The 14928-nt window shown below is 40.5% G+C and overlaps 1 protein-coding gene across 8 annotated transcripts in view; it reads right to left on the bottom strand.

Moving 5' to 3' along the window:
* Positions 1–12913, bottom strand: part of FKBP5 (FKBP prolyl isomerase 5) — a 93913-nt gene extending 81000 nt beyond the window's left edge. For 7 of the 8 annotated variants that reach the window (XM_029242708.1, XM_029242709.1, XM_029242706.1 and 4 more), the window contains exons 1-2: positions 12790–12913; positions 7329–7433 (exon numbers count right to left, since the gene is read on the bottom strand). The gene's annotated coding sequence lies outside the window, so the exon portion shown is untranslated. Of the gene's footprint in view, positions 1–7328; positions 7434–11993; positions 12171–12789 lie in introns of those variants that run through there. The other variant, XM_029242704.1, reaches the window with a different exon arrangement.
* Between the last annotated feature and the right edge of the window lie 2015 nt (positions 12914–14928).

The following is a 14928-nucleotide window of genomic DNA, read 5'->3' as shown; positions in this document are numbered from 1 at the left end:
ATATAACATATATAATACAGTATTATATATAGTATATATAACATATAGTTATATAGAGTAGAATTTATAGTACTATTACTATATAAATTTACAAGGAAAGGCTATAGTAACCACTCATAAAATATAGCTTAACAGACTTCTTTCAAACAACAATAAAACAGTTCAACATAAAAAAGATTTAAAAACAGAAACAAATTCCTATATATTATCTGAAGGGGCTGAGAGAAACACACACACACACACACACACACACACACACACACACAGCCCTCAAAAAAGAAATCTAAAATTTAATTTTGAAGCATTTCTCTTCCCCCCTAATAGCACAAATAGAAGTTAAAATTTGTTATAAAGAGTAATCATGTAAATACAAAACAAGTCACAGATCATAAGAGAAAAAAAAAATCCCTTCTCCCTTCAGAAAAATGAAGACAGGAAAAAGAAACCAAACCATGGGAAATACAACTAAGTGATCTGATACAAAGCACTGAGGACATGGAAAAAATTCTTTTGTATATATATTTGTGTATTATACAATTCAACTTCACAGTGTTTGAAAATGATAAAGAAAAATTAGTATTTCAGTAAAAATGAATCCAGTTACAAGTCTTTTTTTTTTTTTTTTTTTTAAGGAATATGGCAGGATGAGCAGAGAGGTCTAGGGTATTTTTATGTAACCCATGCCATTTTTTCTTTCTTTAATCATGGGAAAGAATATAGAACCTGAAAAGATTACTAGCTGTGAAATAATTTTATGACAAAATTATGCTTAAAGTGACTAAAACGTATTTGTACGTCACACAAATTTTCAAAATGCAAGGACAGCATCTTGTCAAATTTAAAACAAGACATTTCAAGGGAAGAGAAGTAGTGTGACAGTGATTTGGAGATGAGGAACTGACATTAATGAGAAAAAATTACGTGCTCTGTAAAAAGGGAAGGGAGTATTTATTGAGCAACTAGAGTATCCAAACACTAAGCTTAGGGCTTTATAAAAGACATTCTATCACATTGCATTTAGGTAGGAAAACAATATAGAAGAAAACAATGCTTAAATAAGTTTCTCACCATTATGTGTGGCATATGGTAAAATGTAAGAGACGAAAGAAGATGTAAACTTAGAGACTACTGTACTAGTAGAAGTACACAGCTGGGGGCTGTGAGGTGAAAGTACAATAGTTCCCAACTTTTCATGCTAATCTTACTGGACTATCAATCACTCTGTAAAAGAATCTGTGTTCCACCATGACAGAAACAGAAGTCCACTTTTTTTTGAGAATGATATTTATGTTTACAACACTATTATATTTATAATTTCCAACTCTAAAAATAAAAGAAAGGAACCCTTTTGTTCCTAAAGAAGATTTTGGAGCCTTGGTTTTATTTTTTAATTTTATTTTTTTTAATAAATTTATTTTATTTATTTTTGGCTGCCTTGGGTCTTCGTTGCTGCGTGCGGGTTTCCTTTAGTTGCAGTGAGCAGGGGCTACTCTTCCTTGCAGTGCGCAGGCTTCTCATTGCGGTGGCTTCTCTTGTTGCAGAACACGGGCTGTAGGTGCACAGGCTTCAGTAATTGTGGCTCACAGCTCTAGAGCGCAGGCTCATTAGTTGTGGCGCACAGGCTTAGCTGCTCCGTGGCATGTGGGATCTTCCCAAACCAGGGATCGAACCCATGTCCCCTGCATTGGCAGGCAGATTTTTAACTACTGCACCACCAGGGAAGCCCTGGAGCCTTGGTTTTAAATATTACTTTAAGAATAGTAATGCCTGTCCAAGAAGTGTGATCATGGGCTTCTCATTAAGAATAGAGTGAATCATTACCACATTATTCCTGGCAGTAAAATTATTTCTTACCTTGGTGTTTGATAGCTGTTAGTAGAAAGATTATTGGTAATACTACTGTAATTCCCACCCAGATGGTTAAGAGTCATACTAGGACGACAGTAAAAAAGCAGCCCTAGTTTAGCTCTGAAAGGTACAGGCCACTAATTAATTAGCTGTGGATCCTGACTTTACTTCCTCTGGACCTCAACGTCCTCATCTGTACAATAAGACTGCTGGACTAGAGCATACTTCCCTACCTTCCTCCCCCTTTTTCCCTCTCCCTGGCCCTTTCTACTTCATGACTTCGGTGATTTAGGATCTAGACTGGGATTTTTGAGGACAGAGAGGTAAATAGCAGAAACCCACTAAACTCTGGAGAAAAGGAATAAGAATTATGTAAACAACTAGAATATGGAGAGAAAAAGAGAAAGCCCAAAATACATGTTTACAAAAACAAATGGACAAATTAAAGAGGCATAATGGTTCAGAATAGAGGATCATGAGCTTCATTGTCAAAATTAGTATGATAGTAGTTTCAGTTATATGACATCAGGAAAGATAGTGAGAAGTGCTAGAGATACAGACTTAGAAATGCTATTTGTAACACACAAGAATGTTTTACAAATAACCCAAGAAATCTTCCCAAGTTCCCCCAGTACATATGGAAAAGATGCCATACTCCCTGGCTTAATCATTCATAATTCTGCCCTAACATAATCACTCACTATTTTCCAACAGGTTATTCCCTCCAGTCCATTTGGCTTCATCATTTCAGACAAACCTATGAAATCTCCCCTTCACTGTCACTCAGTGTTCTGTCAAATGCTTTCTCCCTTCTCCAATTTATAATAACAATTTATCATGCTCTAACCAAGTTTGAGGCACCATTCTAAGCACTTGACATGTATAAACTCATTTAATTCTCTCAACAATCCTAGGAAGAAGGTCAAGTAACTTGCTAAAGATTACACAGTAGCAGAGTCAGGATTCCAACACAGGCAAACTGGCTCCAAGGAGCCTGTCCTCCTAACTTGCTAACTAGTCCTACAAGGCTTAGGTGGAGCTCTGTCACCTTCCTGAAGTTCTCACCTGCTTAGCAATTATTCCTGCCTCTTGAGACCTTAAGTAAACCACTCCTTTGTCACTTACCACAAGACCTAGGTTGTTATTTATCTTTTGTGCACATGTTCTATCTTTTCTAAGGACAGGATCTTGTCTTATTTATTCTGTAACAACGCTACTTAGAACCTAACAGAACTTATTATCTGGAATACAAAAGTGCTTATTAATGAAACTATAATAGCATTTAATATTTATTGAAGACATATGCCAGGTTCTGGGCTAAGTACTTTATATGTATTGTCTCATTTATTCCTCACAACCCTTAGGTAGGTATTAATACTGCCTGCACCTCCTATTATTATAGATGAGGAAACTGAGCTTAGAGAGAAGCTACATATCTTGTCCCATATCACAAAGTGGTGGTGACAGTCTTACTTAAGGGTCTAACCAGAATCTTAATCTCCAGCCAACCACAAAACACCCTGAAGAAAGAAGCAGTCCTAACAACAACTCAGTTCAACTTTCACTTACTCTGCAGCACTATGCTGAACACCAAGGATTCAGAATTAGAGGCACAGCTGCTGCCCTGATGAAACTCACAGTGCACTAAGACTTCAGGACCAAACTTTGATATCACAGGCAGAGCCACCATCATCAAAACTTAAGGAAGATTTTAACTTATATTTTAAATCAAAATATCTAAATAATCCTTGGAAACTCTTCCATCCCCTTCCTTCTCCCTTCAGGCTTCCCCCACTCCCTCTACCCTAGGACTAATCTCTCTAGTTTCTGTATTATCGAGTAGAAGGATCCCACTAATCCTGACAACTATTAGGATGTCTAAATTTAATTTATCAGTAGCTCAGACTCAAGGGTCTATTTGGCGAATTCCATGTCCATAATGAAATATGGGCAATGGACAGCTAGAAAAAACCAGTAGCAAGGAGAAGCAGCAAAAAGAGGGAGATGAAAGTCACACTGTATAGCAAAGAAAAAGCAAGAAAAGCAGGAAAGTGGACACAAATAGAAGGTGAAAGTGAGTCCAGAATAAATCCAGTAGAGAGATGTAGATAAATGAAAACACTAAAATCTAATTCATTTTGCAAATGCTGACTCCTTTAATTATTTATTTTCCTAACTTCTAATGGAAACAGAAAAATACGTAGGTGAAACAATTACTGAAAAAATCATTAACCAGGAACAGTATATAAATCAGGAGTTTTTCCCCTGAAAAACCACTCATTTTAGAATTTCAGAGCTGCAAAAAGACCTTAAAACACTATCTAATCCAACCCATTCATTTTACAATTAATATAAGGCTCAGTAAGGTTAAGTAACTTTAACTTTCCCAAGATCATGTAGCATCACTCCTGAATCTCATCCCTGTCTATGCCTACTATACTAGGCTTCCTAGAAACGGTGTAATTTTCTCTTCCATTTTCCACTCGTAATAACTATTAAATTAATTTCTGCATAAGCATCTCAGAATCCCCATATTATTCCTACTTCTCATAGAAGAAAATAATCAGGTATTCTGGATTATCTAAAACAATATCAAATTTTATTCTCTTATCCCCAAAGTCAGTAATCTTAAATTGGGTCTTGATTTCTACAAGGAAGAAATTCAAACATTTCCCAGAAGAGCAGAAAGAAGAAAGAGCTCCATAAGCTGACCAAAAGCAAGCCAAGCTGATAAGCTACAATCCATCTGTAAAGGACTCAGGCCCAAGACCACTGGAGGGTGGACGACTGCTAGCGGGAAGTAGAATGGATATCACTTATTTTCCCATTTCTATTTCATATCTTCCCAACTAACCTCAGGTTCCTATCTTTCTGACAACCGTCAATTCTAGGAGCCTGTAAAAAGAAGGGAAAGTAACGAGGTAAGAGTATCGTGTCACTTTCAGCACAATGGCTTTTTGGTAAGAACTATCTTGGTCAGGAAATATGCCACAAGGAATAGAAGGATTTTTGGGTAAACCCACAGATCTTTATTTTTACCATAAAAACACAAGAAGTCCTGAAAGTTTGTTATATACACTCAGTATTTCCCCCACTGCAAAGCACCTGCAGATATTCTGTTGGAAGGAACTCATTCTGGGCTATTTCTGTGGTCCAAGAAAGTCTGCTGCCTATATCCCTTGATAAACTGTGGGCCCTGCTGGCCATCGTTCACGAGGTTATTAGAGCTGAGTGATTTGGAAATCGTCTCTATCACCTTGGTTTAAATATAATGATTTCCTAGCCCTTAAAAATTATGTGTTTGCTTATAAGACTGACTGAAGCCTTCTCTGAAAGGGAAGAAAATGCCCTATTTTACTTTAGGAACATATCTTAATTTTGATATGTATGAAGTTCATTACAGATTAGGGATAACTTCCTGCTAACATGTTACCCAAATTAGGACAACTGGAGTGGAAACGAAAAAGGACGAAAAGATAAAAAGACATTTAAAAACAAAGTGATTTAGTGGCTCACTGAGCTTAAGAAGCAAAGGAAGAGTAAAAAATGACCAGTAAGAATAATGGTGTCACAAACAGCTAAAGCGGAAAGTCAGGAAGAGAAGCGTTTTGACTGGGGGTGGAGAGAGGGGGTGTTGGTGTGCAGTTGCTACAGAGATGGTATTTAAACATATTTAGTTTCAAGACATAAGTGAAAATTTGGGCCTCAGTTTTGCAAGGCCTGGAGTTTAGACATAAGATATACATTTGGAGCCTAAAAAAGCACAGCAATGACTGAGTTTTTAGAGAAAGAGAAAGTAACAGCAAAACATTTAGACAACAGCATTCCTCAGACACTACACTTTGAAGATAATCTAACTTACCAGATGAACAGTACTACCTTATTCTATAGATTAGAATATTTGGACTAATTTATTATAAATAAAAGGCTAAAAAATTAATCTTTCTTTTCCAGGCTATGAATTGACAGAAAGGAACTTAGAATAAAAATAGTTTCATAATTACTGATTGTCCAAAGTTAAGTCTCTGAGTTAAAACACACTGCTTTTCAGATTTCTCTATTTACAACGAAACTTTTGAAAAAAATTGAGAGAAAAATCTGGTACGCTAATACCACTACTATTTTACAATATTTGTGAGAATGTATCAATTTTTAAAAGCACACTAACCAAAATGTTGATAATTAATAAATCTGAAGAATGGGTATATGGAGGTTCATTATTATTCTCTCCAGTTCTGGATATGTTTAAAACTTTTATAATAAAAAAGTCTAAAAAAAAAGGCTACCTACAGATATTTTTAAAGTTCTATCTGCAGTTAGGGTTTGACAACTCAAAACAAAATTCTGAAAACTTTTCAAATAATGTTTTATTCATGCTCAATAGACCAATGAAATTTACTGTGTATGAAAGGGAGATAAGGCCCTGTCATTTCAAAGGAAAATGAATATGTTCATTAAATGGAGAAAGTCCTCCTTTTATCCATGTTGGATGAGTTGGACATTTGTCATTTTTCTCTTCAAAGAACTTATATTTGTTAAAGAAAAATATATAGACCATATAAATGTATGGTTTTTGTTAGTAAAGGCAACATAAATGTTCATCCCCAGTTATCAATGATTAATTTGCTGAAACTGCTGGCTAGTCATTCTGTTACTTCAAATCATATTCCACTCTAGTAAATAACCAAATAAACAAATTTCTTATGTGGATGCAAAAAACTGATTAAAAAATGAATATCCATAAATAATGCCCAATCCTAAATTGTGAAGAACACATATTTAAGATTATATAAAATAGTAAGTCGAGAAAAAAAGCTGAACGTTTTAAACAACTGACATAGTTTTAGGGCTGCTGTAGAGTGATTTGCTTTAAATTAAACCTATTTAAATTACAGTTTAAACTAACAGTGAGCATCAAATTCACCACCTTAGATTTACCACTTAACCTACGATCAAGATTAGTTTATATGGTTTACAAGCACCAACCCTTCCCCCTACTATAAATACCACCCACAAATGACAACCAGCTTTGTTTGCCTCTTCTTTGTCTGGTGAGTTCCAGGACAGTAAAGACTGCACGTTTGTGCAAAACCTAGCACACTGAAGGTGTGCAACTCTCTTAACAGGAATTATCAATTCCCAGGAAGCTATCGCTAGGTATCAGTCTCATTCCCTAGGTGACTTACACAGGATAACAAAATAAAGCACAGTTTCCTGGCTGGCAGTTTGCCTTGAATTATTTTCAGGATCTTCTCTCTTCTAACAGAAATATGTTGCCATGAAACTTCAAAGAGAAGCAGCATAGATACATATATGTAGAGACAAAAGACTGTCAGTAATTCTCTTCTCCTACATCATTATTAAAGCACTGCTTAATTTCAAATTGAGGTATTTCACTTTTTTCAGATAACAGGGTCATTCTCCTCATCTTCAACAAATTTTTATAGTTTTTTTCCCTTATGAAAGTAAAAGTTACATACCATAAAATGCACGGATCTTAAGTATTCAGCTGGGTAAATGTGAACAAATGTATACACCAACAGTTGGTGAATCTGGAAGTTCCTCGTACTGGTCTTGCAGCTGTTCTGTAAGTTAAAAATTACATGAAAATGAAAACTTACCCCAAAGGTGTACACTTGAATTCCATAGCTTGATTCCCAAATCAAGTTATAGAATATTTCCACTACCCTAAAAAGTTCCTTTTTGCCCCTTTCCAGTCATCCACAGCCCTTACCCAGAAACCATTGTTCTGATTTCTATCACCATACCTAAATTTGGCCTGTTCCTGTCTTTTTTATAAATGGCATCTTATAGTACATACTTGTGTTTGGCTTCTCTCGCTCTGAATAATATTTCTGAGATTCATCTATGTCACTGTATGAATCATTAGTTCATTACTATTGTGAAAAAGCTGCTATGAACATTTTTATCAGTCTTTCTGTGTACATGTACTTTATTCCTCTTGGTGTAGCAAGATTTCATTTTTAAAAAACAGGTTTCACATATAAATAAGCCTGTGAAGAAGTCACACAGTATAGATAGATGGATTGATTTATATATATACATATAGCAAACATACAGTTACATATATAATGCAAATATATATAGCATAGATACTTTATCTACCTGTGTGTATATATTTATGTGTGTGTGTATATATATGTGTGTGTGTCTCTACAAATGGATTCTGAGAGGTCCACCTAGGACCAACAAAGATATTTTAAAAGACCTTATAGGGCTTCCCTGGTGGCACAGTGGTTAAGAATCCGCCTGCCAATGCCAGGGACATGGGTTCGAGCCCTGGTCCGGGAAGATCCCACATGCCACGGAGCAACTAAGCCCGTGCGCCACAACTACTGAGCCTATGCTTAAGAGCCTGCGAGCCACAACTACTGAAACCCGCGGTGCCTAGAGCCTGTGCTCTGCAACAAGGGAAGCCACAGCAATGAGAAGCCCTTGGCGTGCCGCAATGAAGAGTAGCCCCGGCTCGCCGCAACTAAAGAAAGCCCGCGCACAGCAACAAAGACCCAGCTCAGACAAAAATAAATAAATAAATTCATTTTTCAAAAAAAAGACCTTATAAAGTTCATAGTGCAAGTAAATTTAAGATAGGAAAGATGACATTTCAATTTTTCTTAATAAGTATTATGTTTTAACCTAAGACTAATTCAAAAGAAATTTCTTTCCATGTAAATTATCGTTTTGCTTCAATGAAATGCCCTTCTTCTCATAACAAATCCCTTTCTCAAACTAGAATTTCAAAACATTAAATATTACCATCCACCATGTAATAATTTTTTATGCTAGGGGCCAAATCCAAAATCTGTCAATATTCTATTTTACTGTCTTGCTTTTTTAAAAAGTTAAAAACATGGAAATAATTCCATTGGCTAATGTTTAACATGGGTAAAGACCATTTCATCCTCATTCAGAACACTGTATATTCTGAAAAAGGCTAGGATGTTTTCTGTTCCAAAAAGTATCTTACTACAGCATTAAGTCTGTGATAGAGACATTCTAACCTTCAAATTCTGTGTGTAATTTTCGGCAGACAGTAGAGGAGGATCTTTAATTTCCAGAGATAGAACACTGAGAAACATACACACAAATCTGATTTTTGATGAGATCAATTTGAAATTCCCAGCCCTGTTTTTGATAATCAGATGATCATTTTCAGGGGACTAGGAATGGCTCCTTATTTAACATCATACATAAATTGCCAAGACTGAGGCTGAACACTACAAACGGTTCCAGAAATTTACCATCATCTGCCTCAGGAAGGGTTTGCAACTACAAAAGGGAAAAAAAAACCTCTTCTAGCCTTTGATTTTTCTCCATCTTTTATTCTTCCTTCCAAACAATGAACAATTTCAAGACCATACAATTCAAATGTACCATATATATTTTTTTTAAAAAAATAAATTTATTTATTTTTGGCTGCGTTGGGTCTTTGTTGCTGGGCGTGGGCTCTCTCTAGCTGCGGTGTGCGGGCTTCTCACTGCGGTGGCTTCTCTTGTTGCGAAGCACGGGCTCTAGATGTGTGGGCTTCAGTAGTTGTGGCTCGTGGGCTCTAGAGTGCAGCTCAGTAGTTGTGGCGCACAGGCATAGTTGCTCCCCAGCATGTGGGATATTCCCGGACCAGGGCTCGAACCCGTGTGCCCTGCATTGGCAGGCAGATTCTTAACCACTGCACCACCAAGGTAAGTCCCGTGGCTACTGCTTTTAAATCAATAGTTACGTGATTTACGTACCAATGTCCACCTAATCTCTGGTGAGTGTAGATTTAATTTTCCTTACACTTTTGGGGACATAATGTCAGAAGTTAAAAATGCGCTGTAAAAAAATTCAGAATGTAAAACAAAATCTAATTACTAATCAGCTAGGTTAGAAAGTTCACACAGTCTCAGAATTATAAAATGTATAAAATATTTAATTGTTCAGCATAAAATAATTACAGAATTTAGTGTGCCAAAATATATACAATATAGATTCTTTGTTAGGAATTGTGGAAAATTATATTAAAGGCCTACAGAAAATATTCTTAATGACAGATACAGCATGCATACTACTGTTAAATAAAGCAGTATTAATGTCTAACAGTATCATGTGATCTACCCTCAAATTTAGCTGGTTTAATATGTGTCCCTGTTCTTTTGTAGCTTTATTCATTCAAAAATATTTGCCCACCCCCAAACTAAAAAGGAGCCACACCTGAGGGTCAGTGACTTAAAAACACTCCCAACATTTATTGTGTAGATGCAAGAATTCAACTTATGCTTAATTTTGAAGCTGTAATGTGGTTGATAATTTTATGATATGGTCTACCGCAAGTTAAAGTGGACAACAATCAGTAATTAAAATATGTAAAAACTGAATTTGAAAATAGTCTTTTAATTAAAGGGCACTTCCATAAAGTTCCCCAAATTTGCTTTACGTAAATAAAACTAAGGAATATAGCTTTAATTTATGATATGTGGTATATTTAAGCATCATTATAGGATAATGACTATAAAATTTCTAATTACACATAGTAGTTAAACTAATATATTCCTATACACTTTAAAGGACAATTATATACATCACCCATAACCCCAGTCTCATAAGATTCCTTAGAACTACTTATACATAATAAAACCCACTCTGCACAAGTCACTGTTCAAACAATCTACCTTCACTAAACATCAAAAAGCCAACTCAGCTTTCAACAGTAATAACTTCTTCTACAGCTAGAGAAAGAGGATGCTCTTCCTTCTCTAGACTGGTTCTAAGGTAAGAAGCCTTTAGGAAACAAAACAACCTAAAATATGTATCCTTTTCCAATCCAAGGATAAACGGAAAATTGAAGATTTCACTAGTTGCCTAATCCAATATTTTAAAATGTTCATGTTGAACTGGTTAAAATCATGTTTTAAAAAAGAAATTCACCCAAAATTCCCATCACTAAAAAAATTGAAGATTCAGAAACACACTTGTTTTGTTAAATATTGTAAAGACAAAGACCTCACAGCATATAAGCCTGTTGTTTTAGAGAAATAAAACATTTTATAAAGTCCATCTTTGATTTTTTTTAAATCCCAAGTAGTCACAACTAGACTATTGGTTAAAGAGCTCACCTGTAAAAGGTGTTACTAATTAGCTACGTAAGTAACTAAAATTACTATTCAATGAAACACTAATAAAGTACCATAATTAAAATAACTGTCCTTAAGAAGTTAAACTTACATCTCTTAAGTACAAATCATACCCAGCATAGATATAAAAAAGACACATTAGAAGAAAATAACTGAGTAATCTAAATCAACTGCTCCTCACAAATCAATGTTATTAATAACCTTCATAATATATTTTAAAGTAATTATACATTATTTAAAAACTTTTTTTTCTATAGATGCCCTAAATTGGTCAGGGCCATAACTGTATTGTTAAGTGAGGTCAGATGGGAGAGAGAGAAACAGAAAATAAGTGAAACGTATAACAAATAAAAATTTCCCACAAGAATAAGAAGTTTTTCAACTCTATCCTTGGGGAAAAAAAAACAACTCTTATGCGGGGCGGGGGGTGTGGTGCGGGAGAATTCCCACAGACTACTCAAAATACTGAACCAAAATATGCCTTAACTTTTCCCTTGTCTAAAATCTAACAAAACGGTAAGACAACGAAAATAAACACTCCTGTGAGCCCTCAGAGAGGCAAAGAAAGCTCCCATTCAACGCTAAGCCTTATTCCACTCCTGTAAAGTAAATCCAAAACCACGAGCTCAAACTGCTTCATGAAGAATTTACTGAATGGCGGCCAAACGTTGTACACGCTACCCTGAACCACAGTGAAGGATATCTAGAGTTCTGCATTCTCCATTTACAACCTGTACCTTACTATGCATGCTTTCGCCACCACTGCAGAAACCGATTTTTACAAAGATGCTCCTCCCGGCAAGTCAATGGAAAGAAGGCAATCTACACGCTGACAACACCCGCCCCCCACCTTTTTTTTCCCCCAATCAATACTAGTTTTGACTACTATACTGCGGTCAGCACACCTTTTTAGAAATCATTAAGGGAGAAGGCGTTATAACGTCCCAGAGTGAACTGAATACTGAGCTCTGAAACAACTTTTCACTGGCTTTCACCTGGCACTAGGATTATCACCTGTTAGAACGCCGCCGCACCCGCACCCGCACCCTCTACGAGCGGCCGAGAGCGGGGATGCTGTTCCCAGTCACTGGTCCCTGGGCGGCAGGTGAAAACGGTGAACGCGCATCCACACCCACCGCCCGGGGAGCGCAAACCGAAAGCCAGGACGGCGGCGACGGGACGCTCCGTTATCCTCACTCTCGGCTGGCCCGCCTGGTGAGCGCGGCTCCATCGCGCCCGCGGCGTCCCGGTGCACGGCTCACCCGGGCTCCACTTCTCCCGCCGCCCGGGCCCCGGAAAGCGAAGTTTCTCTCCCGCCCGCGGCAGCTGCTGTTCACGCGCCTCCCGGCTCTCCGCCGGTCCCGCCGTCTGCTCCGGGCTGCCGCGGTCACGGGCGCCGGGCCTCGGGCGAGTCGGGGGCCGCGGATGGGAGCCGTGACCTGTCACCCCGGGAGGGAAACAAAAGCCGGGTGAGGACCAGCGGGCGCGACCGGCCTCGCCTCCGAGAGAGAAAGCGCGGCGGGGGGCGGGGAGCCGCTCCAGGAGTCGCCGGCTCCGCGCCTCCAGGAGGGAGCCCCTGCCCCGCGGCCCGGCGGGACGTAGAGGAGCCCCGCAGCGGAGCTAGGGGCCTCCAGCGCGCCCGTCTGGGGGCTCCCCAGGCCCCCCTGGCCCCGACGCGCCGCTCCCGGGCTGGGGAACCGCGTGAGGGGGCGAGGAGGCGGCGCAGCGGCGGCCGGACCGCGAAGCAGGGAATTCGGCTCCCTGGGCTTAGCGACCACACTCCCCATCCCTGCGGCCATGCAGCCAGTACCTGTCGCCGCGGTTGTTCGTCTGCCCTGTCTCTCTCCGCCTAGCCCGCGAGCCGCTGCCCCTCAGCCCGCCCAGCAAGCCACCCGCGCGCCGGACGCCGCCGCCCGAGACTGGCAGCGCCCGCGAACCGGCCCGAATCCCCCGGGCAGCGCCCGGCGCCGTCCCACCCCCGCCGGCCGCAGGACCCGCCTCCCATAGGGCCCCGGGGCTGTCAGTCCGCCCCCAAAAGGCGCGCGGGCTGTCGCTCCGCCTGTCCGGATTGGCGGCCGCGCGCCGTCCATGCAAATAAGGTCCCGCCCCCGACCATTTGCACCTCCGCCTTGGTGTAACCTCCGCCTCTCCCCGCCAGCCCACGTGTCTGGCCCTTGCCCTTTGTGGGGGCTGGAGGGAAGGGATGGAGGAAACTGACCGACACCCCCTCCCACCATCCCTTATCTCCGGGAAAACTAATGCCTAAAGAAGCTAGTTGACTAAGCATACGGATCTCTCTCTCTGAAAGCTCTGCCCTCCTGTCTGCCCACTAGACCTGCCCTGAGGATGGAGAGTGACAGACCAGGCTTGTTTGTGTGAGGTTAGCCCCAGGAAACAATACCAGGAACTCAAAGTTGTCCATTTGGAACTGGGGAAAATCCCACCTGGAGAACCATAGCACATAGCACTTCCCTCTGGACACTCAGGGACTGTGAAGACTACGCTTTCCTGTGGCTTTCTACCTTTCAAACATGAGATCCCAGGTGACTGAGAGAGCAAAGGGCCTTAAAAGATGTCTGTGTTCTCTGCCACCTGCGAAAGGGTAGACCTGCTGAGCAACTCAGCTTCAGGAGGTGCTCAGTCCCCTCCAATGAAATGGCCACCCAGAGATTCAGATGAGGGGACTGAGCTAGCCATCTGGGCCTTAGGGAGTAGCTAGCTCAATCTCATTTTTGAGAAAACAGAAACCTGAAGTCCCATAGCTATGGAGCTTATTAATTACCTATGGAAACCTAACATCTCCTAGCTCCACAACTGCTGTCTAAGCTATATCACCTGCGTCATTTAGGTATTGATGACGAGCTTCTACAAATCACCATCCCTGCCTTCAAGAGGTGCTGCCTGCAGAAATAACCACTAGAGCTGACACTGAAACCTCGTCAAGGGCAAAGGCCCTGTCTCAGTGCCTAGAAGCTTCCCTTTTTACCAGATGCCAGGGAGAGTCACTGAAACAATTTATTTGTGCATTAATTCAGTAAGACAATGGTGAGTAAAACTACTCTGCATACTAACACCAGTTGATTAAGCATCTACCATGCTTTTTAACAGCAAGTATTAAGCACTGTGCTGTGTGCAGGGTATACAGAGGTGAGAGGACACTGTCCCAATCCTTAAGGGCTTCAGCCTAAAAGACAGTGACATCCACATTGCATATCAGTGCTCCTTATGTTTCAGAGACTGTGACAGATGTCTGCATAGGGAGTGGCTATGCATAGGCCAGTGGATGACTCCAAGGAGAGGGGAATTTGCTCTTCCTGGGAGAGTCAGGAAAGGCCTGGAAGAGGTGACTCTAAGCTGAGTCTTAAAAGATAAGTATTAAAAGATGGTGTTTTTGCCAGACTGACAGATGTGGAAGAGGAAGGAAAGGAACTCCCCTGGGCGGGGGTGGGGGGGGGGTGCGGAGGAGGGAATAGCAGGAGCAAAAGAATGCAGACCTGGAAAAGCCTAGTAACTGAGGGAACAGCAAGGAACAGTGTGGGCAAATCTGCAGGGCTGTGTGGCCATGTCACATGGTCTGGGACCAGGCTCTTCCAGGAGGAAGACAGAAAGACCCGGGAGGCTGCCAGGCTGTGTTGTAACACACCGCAGCAAAAAACAACAGGCCCTGTAGATACAGCTGCAGACTTTTTTTTTTTTTTTCTAGGCCAGAGTCTGTGGGGAACGGTCAGTTCCACAGTTCCGATGGCAGCCTGGCTGGCCACACCCACTCTCTCAGAAAACCACTCCGGTCACTGCACTTGCCTGCCTCAGCATTTGGAAACATGCATGCTTGCAATTTCCCTAAGCACTGCTGCCCTTCAGAACGCAAAGATAACGTGGGCTATGGCTGCAGACACCTGGGTGTGAGATGAGCAACCCTTTCCTCGTGCGCACAGGAGTCCTCTGCAAG

The sequence above is a fragment of the Monodon monoceros genome, unplaced genomic scaffold, assembly GCF_005190385.1.
Source record: "Monodon monoceros isolate NGI ecotype Baffin Bay Population unplaced genomic scaffold, NGI_Narwhal_1 Super_Scaffold_3, whole genome shotgun sequence".
In the NCBI taxonomy this organism is placed as follows: Eukaryota; Metazoa; Chordata; class Mammalia; order Artiodactyla; family Monodontidae; genus Monodon; species Monodon monoceros.
This window is presented reverse-complemented; position numbering and strand designations above follow the sequence as displayed.